Consider the following 6,905-nt stretch of genomic DNA (forward strand, 5'->3'; position numbering starts at 1 on the left):
AGATGGGTCAGGCAGACGGTGGTACAGGATGGTTCAATAAGGGTCAGGTTCCCCCTTTCCCTGTGAAGGCGCTTTTCTGCTCGGGTCGCTTAGTTCTTTCTGGGGGTTTTCGCCGTCCGACTTCTGTGCTTCAGGTTGGCGAGATGACTACCTGGTCATCTAGTCCCACCTTTCCAAAGTTATATAAAGTTGATGTGCTGGCATCTGCGGATGCCTCTTTTTGCCGCAAAGTTTGCGGGCTGCTGTTTAAGGGGGTCCTTAGTCTCCCTTGAGGGTTTCGGTTTCTCAGGTGGGTCTCGATGAGTCCTGTTTTACCTGGTGGGATATATCTAGCCTTGTGAATTTGTTTCTGCTGTCCCACCCCTCATTTATGGCACTGCTTTGGGACGTCCCTACTGATATTAATCAAGAGATCTGCATCTGTCAATGAGCGACAGAGAAAACTGGATTTTTGACTTACCGTAAAATCCTTTTCTCTTAAGCTCATTGACAGACGCAGTACCCGCCCCTCTGTTTTTTGAGTTGGGTTGGTATGATTTCTCTGACACTGCTTTGTTACAGAACTGGCATCCTATAGCAGGAAGTGAGAGGTTATACCCCCTGGGACTGCCCATAGGCGTAGCCAGAACTTTTTTTCTGCCTAGTGTCCTACTCCTGTAGGGGGCAGTATAACCCTACTGATATTAATCAAGAGATCTGCGTCTGTCAATGAGCTTAAGAGAAAAGGATTTTACGGCAAGTCAAAAATCCAGTTATTTGTGCTCAGGGATGGACCTTGCAAAGGGTTTTACTCTTCCTCTGTGACCATTTCCAGATGGATTAGATAGATTTGTTTGTTGGCATCTACGGATGTTTCCTTTGGCCACAAGGTTTTGCAGGCTTCTGTTTAAGAGGACCTAATCCTCATTGAGGGTGTATTGTTTTTTTTTAGGTGGGCTCCAGTTGTCTTGGTTGAGCCCGTTGCTTGGGTGGGTAATGTTTAGCCTGGGAATTTTTTTTGCTGTTTCCCACGCCTTTGGGACTGCTTTGGGACATCTTGATGGTCAAGAATGACAGGAGCTGTGTCCGCTAAAGAACAAAAGAGAAAAATTGTATTTTTGTACTTACCGTACAATCCATACGAGCCCTTAACTGGGTCACAAGAACCCCATCTGAAAAATAAAGTTTAAAAAAAAAAGCCCCCTCCTAAACCACAGCCTGCAAAACTGCGGCCAAAAGAAGCATCCGCAGGTGCCAAAGTATCTACCTTTTATAGAATTTTGTGAAGGTATGCACAGACGACCAAAGATGCCGGTATTGAAGCCTGATGACAGAAGGCCCAAGAAGCACTCAGCACCCAAGTAGAATGCGCCATGACAGGGAAAGGTGGAACCTGACATTTAATGGAATAGGCCTGAGTCACCACCTGTCTGATCCGTTTGGAGATGGTTGCCGAAGAAGCGGCCAGCCCTTTTCTTGGTCCGTCCATAACCACAAAAAGCGAGTCTGACCTCCAAAAAGACTCAGTAGCTGCCAGATGCACAGCAAATACCTTGGGATGAGCCACCTCGGGTCTCAAAGCAGGCAACACAATGTCCTCATTCAAATGGAAGTAAGAAGACAACTTTGGGCAGGAAAGATGGACAGGGACAAAGAACCACTTTATCCCTATGGAGCACTAAATGGGGACTGCGACAGGATAATGCTGCCAATTCCGATACCCTGCGGGCCGAGGTATCAGCCACCAAGAATGTCACCTTCTGGGATAACGTAGGCAAGGGAAACTCCCAAATATTCTCAAATGGAGGTTGCTGGAGAACCGAAAGTATTAAATTTAAATCCCATGGTGATGAAAGAGACTGTACAGGTGGAGCCACATGTCGAACCCCCCCTGAATGAAGGTACAAACTAAAGAATGTGTGGCTTGGGGGGGGTGTGTCACAGAAAGAAGATTGCCAGGGCAGACACCTGATCTGGCCAACTTCTGATCAACATCCTGTTATAGAAAGGTTGAGATCCAAGCCACAGAAAAGTATCAATGATTAGAACCATTCAACTCACACCAAGAAATGTACGCTTTCCACGTACAATGGTGGATCTTACTGGAAGACTACTTTCTCGCCTTCACCATTGTAGGGATCACTGATCCAGACAGACCTCTATCCCTCAGTACCTGGCTCTAAATAGCTAAGCCATTAAAACCAGCAATTAAAGCAGGATGGTAGATCAGCCCTTGGGACAACCGGTCTTCTCTAAGAGGAAGCCCCCACGGGATGTTTACAGCCAACAGGATGATTGGAAGATCCTCGCAGGAACTGCGGAAGAAGCCTTAGCCGAGGATGATACCGATGTTACCATGGCCCTTGGACACCTGCAGTGTCTGTCAGAGGACCCTGTGACCTCATCACAAACTTCAGTGTCCTCCTTTGGAGCCGAACCTGCTAAAAGAGCTGCATGTAAGACTGTGAAAACAGAACGGTCTTGAAGGTGGATACCCTCAGACTCAGAACCTGTATGCAAAATGGGAGAGCAAACTATCTGTGTGACAGCAGCCGGTGACTCACGGCCTGTGGTCCCTGAAGTTTGTGCAGAGGTAGGACCACCCTGGTCACAAATAGAATCAAACCTAGGTAAATCAATTCCCTGGACAGGAATAGGGGGGACCTTAGTAGTTCAGACATCACCTGAACCTTTGCAGGAATTAAATCTGCACAAGGAGACTCAGGACCTAAAAAAAACGACAAGCTTTGTCCCCCTTTCTGGGTACCCCCAAAATAAACATTTTGCAGATCTCCTTGACGCTCACCAAAGTCCACAGGGCCAGAAACCAGTCAAGATGCACCCCCCACCCCACCCCAGTAATGATTAAGGGCAGAGCTTCCTGCTGGAGTCCTGTCTGCTGGTCCAGGGCCACTAGCTCTAAGCTTACAAGACCAAGGTTGCTTGGAACGTCCCAGGGAAGAGTTAAAAGATCTATTTCCCTTATTCTCCATCCCAGCACAAAATAATTTTATTTGGGCTGAGAAGGCCGCCCCCGTCTGCGAGGCTCCTTACCTTTCCTTGACTGTGGCAGGAAGGTACTCTTTCCTCCCAGCAGGGATACCCGTAATGCTGTCATCCAGGATAGCCCCAAACAAGCGATTGCTTTGAAAGGGCAGATCAATGGGAGCTTTCCTAGAGGCTTGGTCTGCGGACCATTCTTAAGCCACAGCACACGCCTAATCACCACCGCTGAAACAGAAAGTTTGGACAGCACAGGGGCTGTATCCAAAGCTGCATCTTAAATAAACTGCAGCCCATGGACCAACTAGTCAGCTAAATCAATATAAGCAGCGGGGACCTGCTCACCCCCCAGGCCCTGGCGCAAAAGCTTGGCCCATTCAGTTAGGGTCTAAGACACCAGGGCTGAGGCAAAGACTGGCCGCAATGCCGAACCAGCCATAGTAAACATGCTGCGTGCCACAGCCTTTGCTTTCTTGTCAGCCGGGTCTTTAAAGGACAGGGATTCCTCTAATGGGATCATGGTTGGTTTATTCAACCTAGAAACAGGAGAGTCCACTTTTTTTTCTTTTTTTTTTTTAAAGTGACCCCTCAAAAGGGTAACATACAGCAACACGTTTGGGGACCACAAAGGGTAATTCTGGTTGTTCCCATTCCTTACAGGAAAACCTGTCATAACAAGGCACATAAAGAAACACCTTTGGAGTATGATGCAACTTATGCGTACCAAACACAGCTACGTGTGTGGCTACATCAGCCACATCCTCCATCTATAAACTGCAGTAATAAATGCGTCTACTAGCAGCTTTTCATTCACTGCTGCGACCATGGACGGGCCGCATCCTGCTCAGAATCGGATAAGACAGACTGAGCATGCTGCCAGCATCTTTCCTGCACCCTCTACTACAAGAGGACTCCTCCCTGAAGGTAGGATACACATTAAAGGGGAGACTTTGCACTGGAATCCCCCTGCACTATACCCACACTGCAAAGCAGGGCATGCTCCTAGGAGGTCTCCAACACTGGGACCCCTCCAAACTACCAGGGTGGACACACTATCTCAGGACCCTTACAATGTGGGGATTGGGGGGTGGACCCCAAGACCCCAGGGGTTCTCTGCCCCCTGCCCTGGGACACCCACCAGACTCTAGGTCCAGATGGGGGAGTGGAGGATGCCTAGCTCAGTGAGGGATTTAAGGATGGATGGAGGGAACCTGCAGGCAGGTTCGACCGTCCCTGGAGGTTACCCGCATCCACCCCTAAGAAAACCACCAAAAGGAGAGAGGGACTGTACTTTCTCTTCCATGGTGCAGGTAACACTCCAGACAGAACTCCTCACCACCGAAGTAGGGGAGCGGTCAGCCAAGGGGCCGCTGCAAATCAGACCCAAGCCCAGTCCTATGCGACCCTGTGAGACATTTAACTCGTGGGCTAGCCTCTATCTGTGGGCCACTCATGGTCAACATAGCGCGTAGCTGCAGTCTGCACACACTCGTTGGTTGGGCTGGAGGGGGAGCACTGGATCTAGATTTTCTAGCCCCTCGCCCAGCAGTGGATTGTAGATCTCCCAAGAGAAAAAACAAAAACCATGTAAGGAAGAGAAAATGGGGGGGGGGGGCTTTATATACCAGGCCGCAGCCAGGTGTTTTTTGTTCTGCCTAGTCCTACTCCTGGGGGAGGTAATATAACCCACTAGTTACGATTTATGGAGCGCTGTGTCCATCAATAAATGAAAGCGAAATTAGATTTTTGACTTACCGTAAAATCCCTTTCTCTAAAGTTCATTGGCGGACATTGTGCTTTGCTGCTCTTGCTTTCATTGTGTGACCTGTGCTGGGTGCAAACAGAAACGTTTCCCCAATGTCCTTTGCTGCCTCATGGTCATAATGTACGCAACAAAAAAGATCCTGAACAACACAGTGCTCTCTGCTCTGAAAATGGCAAACAACTGCACAATGGGGGTTTATTTACTAAAGACAAATCCACTATGCAAGTGCATTTGGAAGTTCAGTCGCTGTAGCTCTGAGAGGGACAGTCAAGGGGGAGGAGAAAAAAAAAAAAAAATGTTGCCTGCACTTTAGGATGATAGAAATCAGCAGAGTTCCCCCTCATTTCAGATATTCCCCTCAGATCTAAAGCAAGTTCACAGTAGATTTGCCTTTAGTAAATAAGCCCCAATGACTATTCAGAGATGAATTATGGGAAAGTGGGAGCTAAAAATAGCAGTGGTGTTCTTGAAAAACAAATGAAAAAAGCTGCAAAACTCACGTTAACACAGCAACGCTACTGACGTTTGTATAATGTCCAGTGTGCATGAGGCCTAACATGTCTGTTTACCTCTTCAGCTCTGGAAGGTTTTACCCCCTTCATGACCAGGCCATTTTTTGCGATATGGCACTGCATTACTTTAACTGACAATTGTGCGGTCATGCAACGCAGTACCCAAATAAAATTAATATCCTTTCTCTCCCTCCGCCCCACAAAAAGAAAAAAAAAAAAGGCCGACAATTTGGGGAAAAAATAATTTTTTTTACTTTCTGCGATAAAACATATCCAATGAAAAATATCCAATAAAAAAAAAAGAACAATTTTTTTACTAGTAATGGCGGTGTTCAGCAACTTATAGCGGGACTGCGACATTGCAGTGAACAAATCTGACACCAAGTGACACATTTTTGGGGAACAGTGCTAAATAATATGCACTGTAACTATACTAATGACACTGCCAGGGAAGGGGTTATCAGGGGCAAAGGGTTAAATGTGTTCCCCGGGAGTCGTTTCTAACTGTGGGAGGAGGTGCTTGTACTGTAAGACGAGAGATCCGTATTGCTGTTTAGCAAATACACAAGATCTGTCCTCTCCTGTCACAGAACAGCGATCTGCCTTGTTTACATAAGCAGACCGCCCTTCTGTCTGCCTGGGGAATGATCGTTAGGTCCCAAGACACATAGGGTCTGCTGGACCCGCTGATTGGCTCTGGCTGTGTCCAATCACAGCGGGAGCTTGTCGCTGGTGGCGTGCACCCCAGACCCAGGAAATTAAATCACGTACTAGTATGCGATCTTGATCTGAAGGGCCACCCTGTCGCTATATATATATATATATATATATATATATATATATATATATATATATATATATAAATAAATATGTGGGGCGGTCCAGAAGTGGTTAATAATGAAAGCATCAAGTAACCCCTTTATAAATAAAACCATGTTTTGTAAACAAGAATTTAGCTTTTGACCACATAATTTTGACGTCAAATTTCTATTTAGTTTTAGTCAGTATTTTGACTAATCTGCCATTTTAGTCATATTTTAGATATCTGAATTAAAAAGGATTTATATTCGTTTGGATGTTGTCACTGATGACAAAAATATTTTGGTCGTAGTTTTTGTTGACAAAGTGAACACTGCTTTGCAGCAGGGGGAAGGAGGCAGAAAAGAAATCATATGAGAAGCAGTTTAGTTATTAGGGCAACATTGTGCCAGTTTGTAACCATTCTATACATTTTACCTGTAAGGCCCCTTTCACACTTGTGCGACTTGTCCTGCAACTTGGGACTGCAAAGTCACATGACAAGTCATACCCCATGATTTCCAATGAGTACCATTCACATCTGTGCAACTTCAAGTCGCAGCGACTTCAAAAGTAGTCCCTGCACTACTTTGGTCCGACTTTGACGAGACTTGAGGTCCATAGACCTCAAGATTACACAGGTATTGCTTCAATCCAGTCAAAATCGCTCGCGTCGCCCAAGTGTGAAAGGGTCCTAAATAGTTTTACACTAAAAAATATATGCTTTAAAGCATGCCTATGCAAACATCTGCATAAACAAATGACTGTTTGGTAGAAGCAGAATAAAAGATATCAGCTTCTTATGAAGCCTTTAAAAGAACATAAACAGTATAGTACACACATCTGAT

The 6,905-nt window shown here is 46.1% G+C and overlaps 1 protein-coding gene across 1 annotated transcript in view; it reads left to right on the plus strand.

Annotated features, from left to right (window-relative positions):
• The window catches only part of HNRNPU (heterogeneous nuclear ribonucleoprotein U), a 458,517-nt gene that overhangs the window by 65,599 nt on the left and 386,013 nt on the right, over positions 1 to 6,905 (plus strand). The gene's annotated exons all lie outside the window — the stretch shown is intronic.

Source organism: Pelophylax lessonae, assembly GCF_965119305.1.
Source record: "Pelophylax lessonae genome assembly, chromosome: 3".
Taxonomy (NCBI): Eukaryota; Metazoa; Chordata; class Amphibia; order Anura; family Ranidae; genus Pelophylax; species Pelophylax lessonae.